The sequence below is a fragment of the Amblyomma americanum genome, chromosome 1 (genome assembly GCF_052857255.1).
Source record: "Amblyomma americanum isolate KBUSLIRL-KWMA chromosome 1, ASM5285725v1, whole genome shotgun sequence".
NCBI lineage: Eukaryota > Metazoa > Arthropoda > Arachnida > Ixodida > Ixodidae > Amblyomma > Amblyomma americanum.
This window is the reverse complement of record NC_135497.1, coordinates 282,524,985-282,543,279: the sequence shown is the minus strand read 5'-3', so window position 1 is coordinate 282,543,279 and position 18,295 is coordinate 282,524,985.

The following is an 18,295-nucleotide window of genomic DNA, read 5'->3' as shown; positions in this document are numbered from 1 at the left end:
ACGAGGGTGTATAATTACATCTGAGACTTCCTCAGCCGCCGCACAGTCACGCTTACTTTCGGCGACCACCGCCTCCCAGGTGTCACGCTTGGAGCACGAGGTACGCCCCAGAGAGCCGTCCTCTCCCCTATTCTCTTCAACATAGCACTCATTCACCTACCTCGACAGCTAGCTCAAATGCCTAATATTCATTTAGCCTCTACGCGGACGACATCACTGTCTGGGCAAGCGCGGCAGAGATGCAGAAATAGAAGAACACCTATAGTTGGCCCTAGCCATCGTCGACGCATATGTACGGGAGCGTGGCCTGACCTGCTCCCCTTCAAAACCAGAGCTCTTTCTCTACCGGCCCAAACAACACGATTCAGTCAATCCACCCATCTCCCTCACCCTAGGTACCCACCCCATCCCACTAGTAGATAAAATCCGCGTGCTTGGGATTGTCATTTACTCCCATGGCGAGCACGGAGAAGTCATGAAGACACTCCAAGCACATGGTCAACAGACCACCCGACTGATTCGCCGCATAGCGAACCGCCGGGCTGGCCTCCGCGATCGACACACGACTCGCCTCGCCGAGGCTTACGTCATAAGCCGTACCACATATGCCCTTCCCTACCTACCCCTCAAACAGAAGGAGAGAGACCGGGTAAATGCGCTGCTACGAAGCTGCATGAAAACGGCTCTACGTCTTCCCCCCAGCGCATCAAACGACAGACTCTTCAAACTCGGTGTCCACACCACCTTTGGGGAACTGACAGAAGCTACCTTTACGCACAAATATCCCGTCTATCCAACTCAGAGGCTGGCCGCACTTTATTATCCCAATTAAACCTCACGCCAACTACACACCCTACCGAGGGGGTCCCCCTTTCTCCTATCCTCCGCTCTAACCTCAACGTACCCCCCGTACCCAAGAACATGCACCCTGAGCGGGACAAGGACCACATAGTAGCAAGGGCTCGAGCCCTCCGCAAACAGTACGGCGATGGCCATGAGGTGGTCTACGTGGACGCAGCGGAGTACACGTCAGGCTCCCGTATGACCCTGGCGGTAGCCGACAATCAAGCAAAGCTGACCTCCAGCTCAATCATCACCAATTCTACCACAGAGGAAGAAGAGGCAGCCATCGCACTTGCTCTCATTTCTACATCTGCTACAAAAATTATCTTTGCTTCTAAATCTGCCGTTTTCAACTATACCAATGGCTACATATCCTGCACTGCTGCTCATTTACTACGCTTCTGGCAGCCCCGATGCCCTACAACCCTCTTCTGGACGCCAGCACATGCCGGCCTCCCTGGCAACGAGGAGGCTCATTCCTTAGCCCGAGGTCTCACATTCCGGGCGGGAGTCGAGCCTTTCTAAGGGCCGAGGAGCGCCTGCTCTCCTTCCGTGATATTCTCTCGTACTACCGGGAACAACGAAGGGAGTACGCACCTCCTGCCCCATCCCTCCCCATAGCGCAGGCCGCACACTGGCGACGACTACAAACTCGGACTGCGTCATACCCCATACCACTACATGCCCGATACCCAGACCAGTTCCCCTCGTCATGCAAACTTTTCGGAAAACCAGGAGACTTTCTACACACCTTGCTCACATGCCCCACCTTCCCTCATCCCCCATCACCGGCCGTGGCGGAGTCTTAATGGGGAGACTCTTATGACCGAAACTTCTCCTCAAGACCAGCGCCGGCTCATCTCCAGCGCTCTGAGAAGGATTGCTCTCCAAAGGCTATCCTTCGCTTTGTAGGGGTGCCTCCTCACAGTGAGGGAGCATCCAAGTGCCATGGGGGGGTTTCGCCCCCACCGTTTATATTGTTGGAAATAAAAGTTGTCACCACCACCACCACCAGCGTTCTTGGACATCAGTTTTGATTGTAAGGCAGCTGTGGAATATTGTCAGGTACTGTTACGGAAACAGTGAAGCTGATGGTTCATTCTTCCGATGCGTAGCAAAATCTTTTCCTCAAGTTTGTCCATCGCTCGCATCGTGTAGTTAAAGACTGCCAAAGAAGTCCAATGGGGAGCGTTGTTGACGATAACAAAACGTTAACTGAAAAAAACTGAAGCCTGCCGGGCGGAGATTGATATCAGATATAATACGATACGATATAGTATAAAAAACGCGCCCGTAAACTACTTGCCTTTCAAAATTGTGCTTGTCCAGAATTTCTGGCTAAGGAAAGAGTGAGGGCATAGAGTCAGCGAGAAAGTGTCAGCCAGAAGGTGAGTGAGCGAGAAAGTATTTAAGCGAGAGAGTAAATGAGCGAAAGAGCGAGTGAGAGGGAGAGAGTGAACGAGAGAGTATGTGAGCAAGAGCGTGAGAGCGATTTGGCCAAACAATAATCGAGAGTGAGTTTGAACGAGAGAGTATCAGAGCGAGTGAGTGAGGAAGAGAGTACGTGAGCTACAGAGTGATTTAGTGAGTGGGCGTGAGTGACTGAGGCCGAAAGTAAGTGAAAGAGTGTGATGACAGAGCGAGAGGGCGATATAGTGAGTAAGTGTGCGAGAAAGTATGTCAGTCAGAGAGAGAGAGTGAGTGAGCGAGAGAGAGCGATACAGTGAATTAGAGTGGTCGAGAGTGTGAGTCAGCGATTTGTGTGAGTCAGCAAGGGTGTGAGCGAGTGAGTTAGCGAGTGATTGATTGAGTGAGTGAGTGAGTGAGTGATTGAGTGAGTGAGTGAGTGAGTGAGTGAGTGAGTGAGTGAGTGAGTGAGTGAGTGAGTGAGTGAGTGAGTGAGTCTGCAAGTGAGCCAGGTAGTGAACGAACGAGAGCAAGAGAATGGGGGAAGGATCGAGTGCGCAAAAAGGTGAGTGAGCGAGATGTGTAGTGAGCGAGTGAGAAGAGAGAGAACGCGAGATTAGGTGAATGACCAAGCGATAGAGTGAGTGAGTGAGCGATGATGGAGTGAGTGAGTGAGTGAATGAGTGAGAACCAGTGTGTATGAGTGCACTAAAGAGAGAGTGTGCGAGGAAGTTAGACTGTGAGTGTGTACGCAAATGTGAGAATGGGTGCGCAAGTGAGTGAAATCAGTGTGAGCGAGCGTGAGAGTCAGTGAATAACCGGGGACAGTCTAACAGGGTCAATCATCCGTTCCGAACGAGCTACTGGGCGAAAGATTGAGAGCGAGTGAGTGAGAGCGGATGAGTGAGCGAGCGAGTGAGGAAGGGAGAGAGTCAGTGATTGAGTGTGCGAGCGAGTGAGTGAGAGATAAAGTATATGAGTGAGTGAGCCAGCGATTGAGGGTGAGAGAGTGATTGTTCGAGATAGTTCGAGTGTGAGTGTGCACGCAAATGTGTGATTGAGTGCGCTAGGGAGTGGGAAAGTGCGCGAGTGTATGAGTGAGTGAATCGCCGGGGGCTGTGTAACAAGGCCAAGCACCCGTTTCGAACGAGTGATTAACCCGAGAGGTGACAGTGTAGGCCTCTCAGCGCACCGTCTCTGAGGCCGTAACGAGAACTCCGGATTTTGCGGATCCGAGCCTTCAGCCGAAAGGGGGCATCGTGCGCTAGACGCAGGAGTTCGTGAGAGTTGGTCGTGTGCGATGGAATTTAGCAACAGCTCACGTTAAGCCTGTGTGCACTGCTGCCGGCCTTCGCACAGCTGGCGAATGCGGCACATGGACGCGGGGGCTAAACTTTCGCCTCTGCTGAGTCATCCGTCGCAGGATTTTTTTAGGCCTATATGTTCCTTTATATTTTTACTGCTGTGCGAGGTTCCACGTTAGCCGGTAGCGAACGAAGAACGTGGGGGACGCTTAACCTTTGCCTTTACGAGTAGATCGTGATAGCGTCATCGGGTCCTGTTCGCATCGCCTACTCAATGCTCATAATAACGGCTTAATTCCTATTTGGCATACTCATAATTACTCATGTAGACATCAGTACATGTCTCTAAGACACTTCACTAAGTCAAAGACCACAACCCATTCACAAGGTCTACCTTTAATCAGCTTGAACCAAGAGTCCTTCGTTTTGAAAACTCATCCATGTGTACCTGAGTGGATATGTGCACTAAAGATAATGACAAACTGGAATCATTTATAGCGAGAGCGGTTGTCTGTAAACCGGTTCATCTGTGCTATTCTTGCATATGTATTTTGTTTTGTGAAATAAAGGCAATGCAGAAAAGAAAGGCTTCGTGGCCTATGGTTAGCGTGCCCGACTTGAAATCCATATCTCCGGAGATCGATTCTCACCCCGTCCACATTAGCCGATTTTCTCAATTACTCAATTACTTTCCTTTGGCTGCAGGAGCCTCGCTGAGAAATTTGGCTTCAATCTGAACATTATCTGTTCCTGAATTTTATTAATTGTTTGTTCCTTCGGGATTTTTCGCTCGCGGCCAACGACATCAACGACTGCTTTTCTGCGACACGGGGCCCTTAACGCTATCGCGTTAAAAGCCAGCACTCGCACAGCAGCCGCGGCGGCCCGTGCATGTCCTTCCAGTTTAGTGCGGCATTTCTCAGCTCAGGTTAAAATTACGGCCACGCCTTAGCGTGCGTCTATATTAGAAGGAAAATGAATTAACGTAGTGCTGTGTAGGGCCACTGGCTGAGGCCTGTAGGCCGTGCCGAGTAAGGCAAGCACAAGATTTTTCAAGTCTCCATGGTTGTGCGAAGCACTTAGCCATATTTGTCAACTCGTGCGACAGAAGCCCTGTGAAACCGTTCCAGGCCAACGTGAATGCTGTACAGCTGAGCCGGGTGGTGGGTGCTGTCGAGGCTATGACTTAATTGCGCAGTCACGTGATTTAAACGGGCCTCGAACACGCGGGCGTTGGAATGGGAAGGGAAAGGGGAGGAGAGGAGGGCCCAGCTATCGCTGTCATTTCTCCGTCCCTGAGTAGGTCGGAAAGTCGGGTCCCTTTCTTTCTTTTTCTTTTTCACACTGCTGACCTCGTTGATACGTGACCTTGATATAGGCCTAAATCCATTTAGGCGCGGACAGGCTTTCGTCACACTCATTGTAGCGTTCCTGCGCGGCAAACCAGGCACCCACTGCACGTGCGCACAGAAAAGGGCCCACTTTCGAAAGATCGCTGAGAACAACAAAGCGAGCGGGATCTTCCAGCGTGTCCGCGGACCACCTCCGTGAAGACGGGAAGTCGGCCGCTGCACACCGCCTTCTCCCGTTGTTCTGAGTCATCCGCACGCACACACGAAATGCGCTACAAAGGCGCCGGGCGAGAGACAACATCGGTCGCGGTTCGCGAGAACAAAGAATTTGTCGAGGGCTTTGCGGGGCTCCCCCCGTGGCCGGGGACTTGTTTTTCCTGCATCCTTCCTTCTCAGTGTGCGCTGCTGCCCACCCTCGCGGTGACGAATGACTGCGCAGCGCGACAGCCGCAGCGCGCCAGAGGGGTCGCGCGAGGGGCCGACGCAGTGCGCGCCGGTCCTCGCGTGCACGCCACCGGCCGCCCGTTCTCTGGCTGAGCTGACGCTCCTGTGCACATTTTGCATACTTTGCCGCTTCTGGACGTGTGCGAGCTGTTGACGCTGCTCGTGTGTTGCACAACAGTGTCTTGCTACTGTCGTAGGCTGCGGAGAGGAACGCGAGTCGACCTTGAAAATTTCCATATTACGGCGCACGCAGGACAGACAGGAAAGTGAGCATAAGCGGTTTACGTGAAGTGCAAGTAGATTTTCCATCCTTCTTCTTAAGGACAACGTTACTTCGAGCCATTGCTCACTGAAAAGGACAGTCTCATGATTTACGAGGCTGTCTGCCTTCAGCTGCGAACCGTGACCACAGTTTTCTGGTACTTTGTTTTTGATGGGCGGGAGTGTGTGTGTCTGCCTTATGTTGGCGGAAAACCTATGATGCGACCGCACTTCTAGAAAGGGGACTGGAGGCTTCAGCCCATACCCATCCCCTTGCCTGTGATCTCTTGAATCCCAACTTTAAGTTTCGTTACGCTTCCCCATTGTCAAAAAAACAGTTAGTTGACGTTTCGGAACCCCTGCGGGTTCTTTGTTCACAATGAACGACCGGCCGAGTAAGAAGCAGCTTAAGAAGCTTTGAAAAGTCGACGTTATAATTTTGCGTAAGCAGGGTGAAGATTCGCCTTAGTCCTGTTGATAGTGTTCGGCGTTAACTGTATACTTTAGTAAAACTTGGTGCTGGGCTAGTTGGTTAGACATTTCTTTGAAATAGGTTAGCGCTAGAAAATACGAACACAAGGCGAGTGAACGACGACACGGCAAAGAATGGCGCTCTTACTTGTCGCCTTGTGTTCGTTTTTTTTTTTTTTTTGCGCTAGCCTATCTCAAAGAAATGGTTAACTGTATGATCAGTGATTCCAGGTGCAGCTGCGCTGAGAAGCTTCTTTCGGTAGCAACAATTTCTACATCGTCCCCAGTGATTTCATGCCCTTCTTTTTGCGCGTGTTCTGCAACACCGTTTGACGCGGTCCCGTTCCTGGCGACATCATTGCGGTGCTCTTTTAGCCGCATTGGCAAATTCCGCGTCTCACCGATGTAGAGAGTGTCGCAATCATCACAAGATATCTTATATGCGATACCCGGAAACTCTGAACGGGGCAAAGCCTCTTTCGTATCAATAAGATCCCCGCGCAAGTTTCTGGTAGGCACTCGGGCAATATGCACATCGTGCTTCTTGAAGACGCGTGCCAAGGCTTCGCTTATGCCTGGGATGTACAGAATGGCCGCGCGTTTTGGTCGAGATGACGACGTCGCATTTTGTGTGGGTTGCGGCTGCGAATGCTTGTCGAACTGACGTCTGGACGCCCTTCCAATAAACTGAAATAAATAAAGCACATCCTCAATCAGGAACTTGAAATAATCAGGAAGGACTTGCAAAAAAAATGGATATCCGAAAAAGTTTATTGAAAGGGTCCGCACCAAGCGATTTATTCATACCTATTCGAGCGATTTCTTCAAAGCTGTGTGGTTACTGTGAAAGCTTTCTTTCGATTTTTGTTGGAAACTGACAAAGCATGCGTGCGGCTGTTTGAGCCACGTGTTTCCACTTGCTGAAAGCAGCAGATGCGCAGCTTGAGAAAGCCCGGCCCCCTTGAATACAGTTCAGCAGCGATCCCTGTCACGGACTGTGTTCGGAAATGCTGCCATTTGGTGGTCGTAAAAGAGTTAGATGATGAACGAGCCTTTAGTCCACAAATACTTGCTCAGATCAGCCTTTCACGCCGTATAGTCTGTCTTCCAGCAACAACTAATAAAAATAATAATAACTAGCTCAGCCGCAGCTTGTTCGGAGTGTCTTCATAGGCTAACCCAAAACGCCTAGGAGTCATTTAGTAATGTCGTCTTTGAGCAGGCACGACCGGTTCCTTAGAATACGCATCTCCCAATTGCAATCTTGGCCCACCGTTTACATTCAGTGACGGCAGCATGACCTCTGTTAACATCCTGTGATACCCCCATGATCTGCCAAGGTTTGAGGTTTGCAGTTTATTTTCATTTCAGTAAGAAATGAGGGACCCGAGACAAAAAGTTAAGGGTAATTGACTTGACGGCGCTCGGGCCCCATTACATGGCAAAAGCAGCGAGGTAGTAACATTTGGTAGTAACATTTGGTGCACTTACAATTAAGGCAGTACATCCCAGTACATTTACAGACATTTTAGTTCTTACTACGCATAGTTCAGTCTTTTTGTTGTTAAAGTTAAAGGCACAATATGAATAACAAACATGAATCAGCGAATAGCAATTGCACATAGCAACAAGCCCGCAAAGAATCCAAAAGACACAGGAGAAACACACCTCAAGAAAAGCAGAAAGATTACATTTGCGAGAGAAAGAATGAATGTATTCTTTTCTTATTTACATTTTCAATATTAACTTTATTTTCGCGAAAATAGTTTAACTGAGTGGGCAGAGTATGTGCAAGCATCTGCTGGCCAAACGTCGTTCTTACGAAAGGTACCGCCCAGTTATGAGCAGAACGCGAAGGATATGTTCGTGTAGGTGTTGTTAGATTGGCGATCGAAAGCATTGTACTCTCAGAGGTAGTTATGTGCTGTTTGTAGCAAACTGGTAAGTTATACGAGTAGAGATAGTGTACTGGCATTACTTTGAAATTCTGAAAAAGCGGCGCATGATGAGTGTAGTAGTCTTTTCCAGCTATATGGCGAATAGCCTTTTTTTTTTGTAGCGCATATATTCGATTTAAATTTGCTTGTGTAGTTGTACCCCATACAAGGAAACAGTAGTTTAGTTGAGACAAGAGTAATGAGTTATAGATATGTAGCTTAATTTTCGTCGGTAGGAAGAAATGGAGTTTCGCTAAATACCTACTGTTTTTGACAGCCGTGAAATTACTTCATTTATGTGCCTATCCCAGGCCATATTTCTGTTGAAATAAACACCAAGTGTTTTAGTTTCATCAACAACTTCAATAGGAGCATGGTCAAAGATTAGATTATTATTTGAGGGCATGATAGGCATCGGAGACTGCCTTGTGGAAAAAAGCACGGCTTTTGTTTTGGCTACATTTATCTCCAGTGAATTAAGTTTGCTCCAAGCGCTTAAATTTTCCAATGATTGATTAATGTTTAATGCAAGCTGGCTGTGATCATTGTTTCGAAATAAAAGTGTTGTGTCATCAGCATATATTATATATTCTGGCTTTGTACAAATGTTTACAATGTCACTGACATAAAAGTTAAACAATAGGGGCCCTAGCATGCTTCCTTGAGGCACGCCTGTAGAAACACGCTTAACACGCTTAGAAGAAGAAAGATTTTCGCCTATTACAACTTTTTGTGTGCGATGCTCCAGGTACGAACGTATTAAGTCCAGAGGTATACCTCGAATTACATATGTTTCTAACTTCTTTAGTAAAGTCTGATGATTTAAGCGGTCGAACGCTTTGGAGTAGTCAATGTATACACCAGCAGCCATCTCTTTGGTTTCAATTCCTTTTAGAATAAATTCTTTTTGTGCCAGGAGAGCCAGTTCAGAGGATAGGCCTCTACGAAAACCATATTGTGCGGAACTAATTAGATTACATTTTTCTGCAAATTTAATGATTCTAGATAGTATTAATTTTTTTAAGGCCGTAGGAAAAGCAGGTAGTATAGATATCGGACGGTAGTTCGACAAGTTGTTTTTATCACCCCCCTTGTACAGTTCGACTACTTCTGATGCCTGCATTTTCTGAGGAAAGTTTCCTGTGGAAAGAACCAAATTATATATAAATGAAAGAGGCGGTAAGATTAGATCTAAAACATGTTTCACCGGCTTAATTTGTATGTCATCGATGTCACGAACCCTGTTATTGTTCAAAGAAATGAATGCTGTATGAATCTCACTCTCATCTGTGGGACTCAAGTACAAACTATCACTGTTTCTATTGATTCCATTTATAGCCTCAGGATGATATGAACTAGAAACTAAATTAACAAAATGATTATTGAATGTCTCCGCCAACTCAATGCCAGAAACCAGGGAGTTGTTTATTGTTAATTCGCTAACGCCATAATCTGTAATAGAACGGTTTAAGATCTTATTTATGTTTTTCCAGAGAACATCCGTTTTAGAGCACTCTGGCTGAAAAAGATCGTAAAGGTATTCTCGCTTCTTTTTCTGTATAAGAGCATTGGTTTTGTTTCTATGGCGGTTAAATATGTCCCAGTCATTTGTGTCTCGTGTGGTTATGAACTTCTTGAACAATTTATCTTTCTTTCGTATCACTTTAAGACATATTCTTTCGATATCAAAGTTTTCTGAAATCTTGTTGCTTTTGCTTAGGGACTGAAATAAATCATACGAGATACGCGTTTAGAAATAGAGACAAAAAATTATTATACGCTTCATCAGAGGTTTCTGGGCTATATACGACATCCCAGTTTGTTCCTAGGAGAATAATGCGAAATTTTTGTAATGTATTATTGTTTATGCGTTGCATTTTTGGGCTAACGCCTGGCTTCTTCCGCCTGTCTTTAGGTGTCGTTCGACTAAAAAGAAAATTTGGCATGTGGTCACTGATATGTGAGGCAAGAACACCGGAGGTAGTATTTTGTATAGCTTCATTGGTTATAAATAGATCTATCAATGTGTTGCTGTTTGGTGTCACGCGTGTAACTGTTTCAATTAGGTTGTTAAATTCATGCGAGTCAAGGAGTGTTTCAAACTTATGCTGTAATGTAGATGGAGTTAGCATGTCAATATTAAGATCACCTCCGAGGATACGAACGAGGTTATTTTCATTTACATAATTAAGTATGCTATCAATGAGACAGAGAAAACTAGAGACGTTACCCTCAGGTGGACGGTACATTACTACAAGCAGATATGTTTGACATGTTACAGCAAGACACTCAGTACTCAACGTGGTAACAGAAAATTATTCAAGTAATTCACAGTGAAATGATCGTTTTATATGCATGAGCACACCACCACCGCGTTTGTTTGGTCGGTTTAAAAAAAACGTGTTGTAATCTGCATCAGTCATGACGTCCGAGTCAGATGTAAACCATGTTTCGGTAAGCATTATTACGTCTAACTGAAAACTAAAACTGTTTAAAAGAGCGGTTAATTGATCCTCTTTGTTTCGCGCCGACCGTATATTTAAGTGAAAACATGTGAGACTGTTTTGACCATGGGGGCAAAAAATTGAGTTAAGTTCTACAGGTGTTATCGCCATTTCGGGATGCAGAAACACAGCACGAGATCAGGTAGGCACACTTTAGGCAATCCTATCAATGTCACGCTCACATTGCACATGCAGCACGTTTGATTTTTCTTCTTTACGGGCCAAGATTTTGCCATCCTTAACCCAGACAAATTTCCAGTATCACCGGGGTGCTACATCGTGACGTGGTTGCGTGATGTGAACCGTTGTCGAAGGTACTTTACTGGGAGAGATCCAGAACAGATAACGAAGGAGACGACAGAAGCACAATTGCGAATAAACAAGCGTGCGACACAAACTGGTACTCGCTGCCTGGTCTTGTCGCTATTAAACAGATATTTTAGTGTATGTTGCTTCTGCCAGAAAAGTTGAAGAAATACATCTTTTGTCACTAACCTTAAATATCTCCATGTGACTTTTCGTTAGATTTGACTCAGTATTAGACCAACAAGAAAACATGGTTCACTTCTTTTTCAGCCTTATCTACACATAAATGCAAGATTAAAGAACGCATCTATCCAGGAGAATTTCTGTTTTTCCCTAAGAGGCCTATAGCCTTAAAACAGCAAAATAATGTACGGCTCTAGAAAAAGTACGAAAAAATTGATAGACGCTCGGATGATGTAATGCGCTGAACTGCTTAAGCAGAATGTGGTTTTACGGTGATGCTTTTTTCCTTTTGCGGTGTCTTATTGCCTGAAAGTTGCGCCAGTTTAGCACTTTGGCTGGCTTTACGGCTCGCTATATGATTTTTTGTGCTCTTAAATCTACTGCATTATAAATATTTAGCCTTACTTGGCGCGCTCGCTGATGTGATCCGCTGAAACACGCTCGCTTTCATCGCCGCTTTCCATTGTGGGTATCTTTGTGTCCGCCTTTACTGATGCCGTTTTTGCCTCTCGTCGGAGGTCGGTTCTCGCGCTTGGCCCGCTGCAGGCGCCGGAAGCTTCATTCGGCGGCCAAGCAGAGACACACGCTGGCATTTTCTCCTAATGGCACTCATACTGATTATGCGCAAAATTTCAATGTTTGTTACAAAATCATCCGTAGCGGCGGCAGTTCGCCGGCACAACAGTCAGTCTGTTTGATTTCCACGCATCCAGCGCCCGTGCTGTGAACGGTGATGCACTACATGGACCTTGCGATGTTTGCCTGTGGCAACCCAGACACGCGCTTGCTCGGCTGGCACGCTCCTTCCTTCTCATCTTCCTTCACCCTGGCAGCGGCAAGCTGGGCCTGGCGCACTGGCCCGCCGCAGCTCCGTTTACACAGAGAGTAAGCAATCAAACATCACGGACTTTTCGACTCGAGCTCCTACCGCAGCATGTGCCCGACATAATATTCTAGTTCATTCAAAACAAGACAGAATGCGGAGTAACATAAAACAATCCCCAATGAGCCATGTTTTGTAGTTGTTGAGGAAACGGGACTTAAATATGCTTCAAAATATATGAGAAGTATATAGGGCCCGTCCTGTGCCCTTATCGTGACTGCCTCCGGAGATCCCAGCGTCATTATCCCAAACGCAGTGTAGTGACAGCGTTGAAATCACGTATCGTAAGCTGGACAGGAACCGATATTATACACCACAGTATTTAGATATCCAAGCCGTTCGGCTGCAGAGCACGATCGAGCTCACGTTTTCCAACCTAGCCGCTGGGGCCGCATATTGTGATGGAGTCGAAATGGAAAAACGCCCTTGTACTGAGATTTCGGTGCAAGTTCCCCCGGCCCAAGGGAAAAATTAAGCTGATAAGCTCTGCACTACGGCGTTCCTCATGACCTACAGTGTCGTTCAGGCAGATAAAACCCGGTCAATCAAAAGATGAAATTAAGTTCTCTCGCTGCCAAACCCTGCTTTGTGTGTGTGCGTGCAAGCGCGTGTTCCTGCGTTGGGCGGGGCGCTAAGTCATGTTTCCTAAAAATCACGCCGCTTTCCTTCTTGTATACTGGCAACAGGCAGCGACACCACATGCCGAAAATATTAATTATTTTATTAATTTCAAGTGGCTTTTTCATCGCGCCTATTTACTTTGGCGTCATTAAGAGCACGTGTGTCGGCGTACTGCCAGCGGCCTGAAAGACGGAGGAAGTGCACAGAAATATCGAGTAGCGGCTGCCCAATGTGTGTGGCCGAGCCTACTGTAGAAAGCTGCGGCCGACGGACTTAGTAACGCTTCGTACCTGAGCTTCTGAACTGCTACTTCGTGAAGAACGCGAGACAGGGGATTGAGGGTGGGGAATAAAAACTGAAGGACGTTTAAGCTTCGCCTTTAAGTTAAAGTGGAACGCGACAGCGTGTTGCAGCGCAGCCAGGGTATTACTCATGTAGGCATCAGTGCACAAAGAGCACAACGCATTCACTAGGTGCACTTTTATTCAATTCGAACCAATAACCCTTAACTTGACGATGAGCAGCGTGCTGTAGTGGAGGGACCTATAACTTTGGACGAAATTTATTCTGCCATTCGTGACCTGATGGCTCAGAAATAGGCCAGATGGTATTAGTAGCGAATTCTATAAAACATTTGTTACTTGTTTTGCGCCTGTTTTGATGGAGGTTTTTCAGGCTTCTTATATGTTGGTTTTTTGCTCTCCCTTTCTATTCCGAGCACACTATATTAATTCCAAAAAGCACAGATCAAATCGGCTAAACACTGTTGAAGGATGTCGTACAATTTCCCTCTTAGATTAGAAACTTTTCTCAAAGGTTCTTTGTAATCGTCTGCAGCTAGTTGTCGCTGATTTAATAAGCTCGCATCAGGTCTGCGATATCAGAGGCCGCAGCATCCAAACCCATACTCATATTGCACGTTCAGTATTAGGGACAGTATCAGATGAGACTGGCCGAGTAGCTCTTATTCAGATTTACTTTGCTGAAGCATTTGGCAAAGTTTGTCATGATTTCTTGTTTGCGGTTTTTAGAGCATGTTAGAGCATTAGAGAGGTTTTAATCAGAGGGATAAGACTGTGATATAAGGAGTCCTATAGAAGGCTAATTGTTAACCAAGAGCTAACCAAACCTATATCACTGAAATTATCTGTTCGTCAAGGCTGTCCACTATCGCCTTTGTTGTTTGCCCTATATATTGAACACCTTTGCCTCAGTATTATTAACAGCGCAACTATCCGTGGTTTTTCCCTGGCGCAATGTGAAGTTGAGATTTTAGCCTATGCTGGCTCTTTTGTTCTGACAAAAAGAGTGTGCCTGAGACATTGCATTTGACTGAACAGTTTTTCGAGGTATCAGGTGCGGCTCTTAATTTATGAAAATCCAAGGGATTTTCGTTGGGTCATTGGGGTGCGAGGCTAAGTCATTTTGGTGCAATAAGCTAGGACTGCGGCGCCCTTCACTACCTAGGGGTTCCTCTTCACCAAATTCGCAACAGTGGAGCCTATTTGGATTCACAAATAATGTCCATGAGGCGACAAACCCAGGGATGGATGGGTAACGAACTGTCTGTGTTTCCTCAGGCTCAAGTCTGCAACATTTTATTATTTACAAATCTTGCCTATGTGCTGCCGGTTTTCCACTGTGCGAAGAAGGTGCAGATGATGCATAGAATATTTGCTACATTCGTATGGCGCTCACAATGGGAACCCATGCGTCGTGAAAACCTATTTCTTTCTCTGGAGTCTGGTGGAATAGGCATTATTCGCTTATTCGCGCAACAGCTTGTTTCGCGTTTTTTTTTTCTTTTTCACATCTGCAGACCACCCTTTTTTAGTAGCTGTGTTTATTAGGCGTCTCAGTGCTCATTTGCCTTTCCCATTCGTAACCACTGCTCACACTCGTGAGGGGCCTTTACGGGGATTCCTTAAGGAAGTTGCTGACACCTTCAATTTCCTCACTGTGCGCTTTTTTTTAGACTACCAGTATAGCCTCTCCAGAAGGCAGATGACTCAGGCACTTACAGAGTATTTGCGTCCTGTACCGTTGCATCGGCAACCTTTTCTGGAGTTTCTTGACACCAGTGTTTTGAAATGTGTTAGGCGAATGTGCATTTCTTCTGCTGCAGAAACGTTCGTCTTTAAACTGTACACACCGACGCTGCCTGTCAAGGCATGGCTTCATGCTAAGGAGATGTTCGTGCATGGACGGTGAATTGCCGCCTGTGCAATGCGCCAGAGACCATTGTTTTGTTCTGTGCAATGATGCTATGTTCTTCTGGAACATATTACAGCGAACAGTTAAGAAAGACATTGACATCACACCCTACAGTATCCGTTTCTTGCCTGCGGAGAAAAACTGTGTCGTGTCATGTGATCTATTTATGTTGCTGGGACTATATATTTTCTCGAAGAGCCTTATGATGGACCGCCACGCCGAATTACCGCGGTCATCGAAATCTTTGTTTCGTGAACAATGCGCTTTGGTGCAGGGAGCATATGTTGCCCTGGAGGAGCCGCCTAGCTGGCTTCCCTATCTAGATGCTTGTGTGTGCCTCCCAGACTATTGATGTTTGGGAAGGTGGCGACGTGCAGGGGTATGGTGGGCTCGTATTACACAATCTGGTGTTTTGTGGTGTGAGCATGCTCCGATTTTTCTTTTCGGCACTATTTCCATGCAATAACGTAAAAAGCGTCTTCGTAGTTTGCTCTGCGTGTGCTCGCCTCGAAGTCTGTAATACCTGGGTTCGATTTCTGTTATCTTCACAAGATTTTTTTTTATTTGGAGGTCCTCGTGTTGCAACGCCTACACCGGCTTTTCTGCGACACGAGCTCCTTAACGCTGTCGCGTTAGAACAGCATGGATCGATTATGAAAGCCTAAAAAATTATGCCTTACTCAAGCAGTTTTCCTTCTTGCGTATATACTGTGAAAGTCATTTATTTAGAGCAATTGAGCGTGCGACCTTCGACGTGTTGGCGAATTAGCCACTTGATATGCACATTCGGCGGGCTAGTTTAACGCATACGATGACGTCCATGGTCCACACGACTATCCGCAAGGATTTGTACGCGTCGCCCTAGACAGGCTTTCACGCGTTCAATTGGGCACATGGCGCACAACTTCACGCCTCCGCTCGCTGTGTAAATCGAGCGAGAGGGAGGGCGCCTGCCTTACGCCACGCCGCATGCGGTTCGCTATCACTGCATCGCTGCACACGCACTGCAAGTGACAACATGCACGGGTGTGCTGAGGCAGCGGGCGAAAACCGCAGCAGTGCTCTTAAACCTCCGTGGGAAACTTAAGGGGACCTGAGAAGCACTTTTTCGAGAAAAAAAGGAGGAGGAGGAGGCTGAATTCGAACCGTGTCTTCGCTATTTTTTTGCGCCGTGAAATCAGATATTGCGCGGGGAAGTTCTGGAAGTGAAATTTTATGTTCTGGAAGTGAAATTTTAAGGCGTCTTATATCTAATCTACGAAAAATGGAGCTGCCACCGCAGGAGTGCTTCTTTCTGGCGGCCTCAGCGCACATGATTGGTCGAACGGCTCACGACGCCATCGCATTATTGCAGGTGAAGAAAAGCATTGAAGAACTGATGTTACTGTACACGTACGTGCAACTTCATATTTAGGAAGTTCGTCGGACGGCGTCCGTTATATCTCAGATGTATGTGCAAAGAAACTAACATGTACAATCTTTGTCCGTAAAGCTTCGATACTGATTTATTTTCTTCTCTAGAAATGATTCCCCAAAACAAATGTTGGTGCGTATGTGTAGCCCATCTTTTCGGGCTATCTGAGCTATTAATGTTAATTGCTGTGGCAGCCGCTAGATGGCACTACATGTAGAAAAATACGTTGTCACTAGTCGTCTGCGCATTCTACTCTGAGTGAATGTGGAGAGATGGACGCCCACATCGAATTGCGTGTAAACGTAAAATTCTGTGTGAAGCTTGGCAAGACAGCCACACAGACGTATGAGCTCCTTCGTGACGCTTACGGCAACGAAACATTATCGCGGACGCGAATTTTCGAGTGTCACAAGAGATCCGTTTCGGGGAGAACGTCGGTGGAAGATGACACAAGGCAGGGGCGCCTTTCCACCTCACGGAATGAAAACAACGTGGCTCTGATCTGGGAAATTGTACAGCAAGCCCGCACCTTTACAGTCCGCATGCTATCGGATGCTCTCTACATTAGTAAGACAACATGCCACCAATTTTTGCGTGAGAACTTGGGGAAACGAAAGGTGAATGCCAGACTTGTGCCGTACTCCCTCACACAGGACCAGAAGGACACGCGGGCATCGGTGAGCGCTTTTTTGCTCTCCGAGGCAGAGAAGGATGCTGCATTCGTCGACAGCATCATTGCTGAAGACGAAACATGGTGTTTTCAATAAGATCCTCAAACAAAGAGGCAGAGCGCTGAATGGCGGTCCACAAGCTCTCCGGTGTCGGGAAAGGGTCGGCGACAGAAGACCGAAGCAAAGACGATGCTGATATTTTTTTTCGATGCCGGAGGTGTGATACACCACGAGTTCGTCCCAAAAGGGCAGACGGTGAATCAGGAGTTTTATATCCGCGTGTTCCAACACATGCGTGATGCACTGCGGCGCCGTCGCCCTAACTTATGGGCATCTGGACAATGGAGCCTTCTCCACGATAACGAAGGCCGCACACTGCTCTCAGCGTGACAAAATTTCTCGCCAAGTACAGCATTACTGCACTTCCCCATCCGCCATACTCGCCTGAACTGTCCCCATGTGATTTTTTCCTGTTTTCTCGTGTGAAGAGAGCCCTAAAGGGTCGCTGGATGGGGAGCGTGGAGGCCATTTAAGCGGGTCCAGCGCCTCGTCCCGTCGTACTTCTTTTTCTTGTGCCTCGTCCGTAGTGCGCTGCTAGCATGGGTTTATTCACCAGCCGCATCAACATCCATGTCATGACCATCTCGTACAATTGACATGTGGGAACTGAAATATGACACATCCATTACTTACCTTGCTTTTATATTATCCTATGTACCGTTTTATCAAGGGCGCCGCCATTTTGGGAAGATGGCGCCATCTAGTGTTTAGGCTGGCAGCAATCGCCATGCTGGCATGAGCAGTCGCATTCGCGGTACAGGAGGCAAATGATACTAAACGAAATTTCGTAGCTTTCGCATTCATCTTTTCGCGTTCTGAAAGTTCCTGATCGAGAGCAACAGCTTTTCAAGCAGAATTGCAGCCATTCGATCATAAAAGTGATCGAAACTACGGTAGATGATGGGGTCAAATGTGCATGCCGATGACTGACATAAGTAAAATGTCGCTATGAGTTGTGTGTGAGCTATATATGTGGTGCAAAGCGGTGACGCATACCGCTTGTTGTGACGGAGATGAAGCGAGAGACGCAGAGCAGTTTTTAATCTACTTATTATGGTAGATGACTTAGTTCTATATATACACTCGGGTAACAGTTTGCACAATTTGAAGCTAGCGAAGGTAGTCACTTCTTGACGACTGTTTTAAGCGGAATGTTAGTCACGCTACATTTGTTGTGCACACCGATTATGCATACACTCCTTTCACTGCTTGAGCAGCTACGGCGGGTAGTTCTCACGATTCCTCTCTCAATTATGTCCTGAGCGAAAGTCGTTTTCATGAAAGTTTTTTTCTGGTGCATTTTATGTGGATAAATTTGTGTATTTCCGGGAATGGCTGTTGTTCCCACAGCCGCATTAACACGTACTATCAGCAGCAAAAGTTTAGGGGATGTGTGTTGCCGAAAAAAAATTTATTTTGG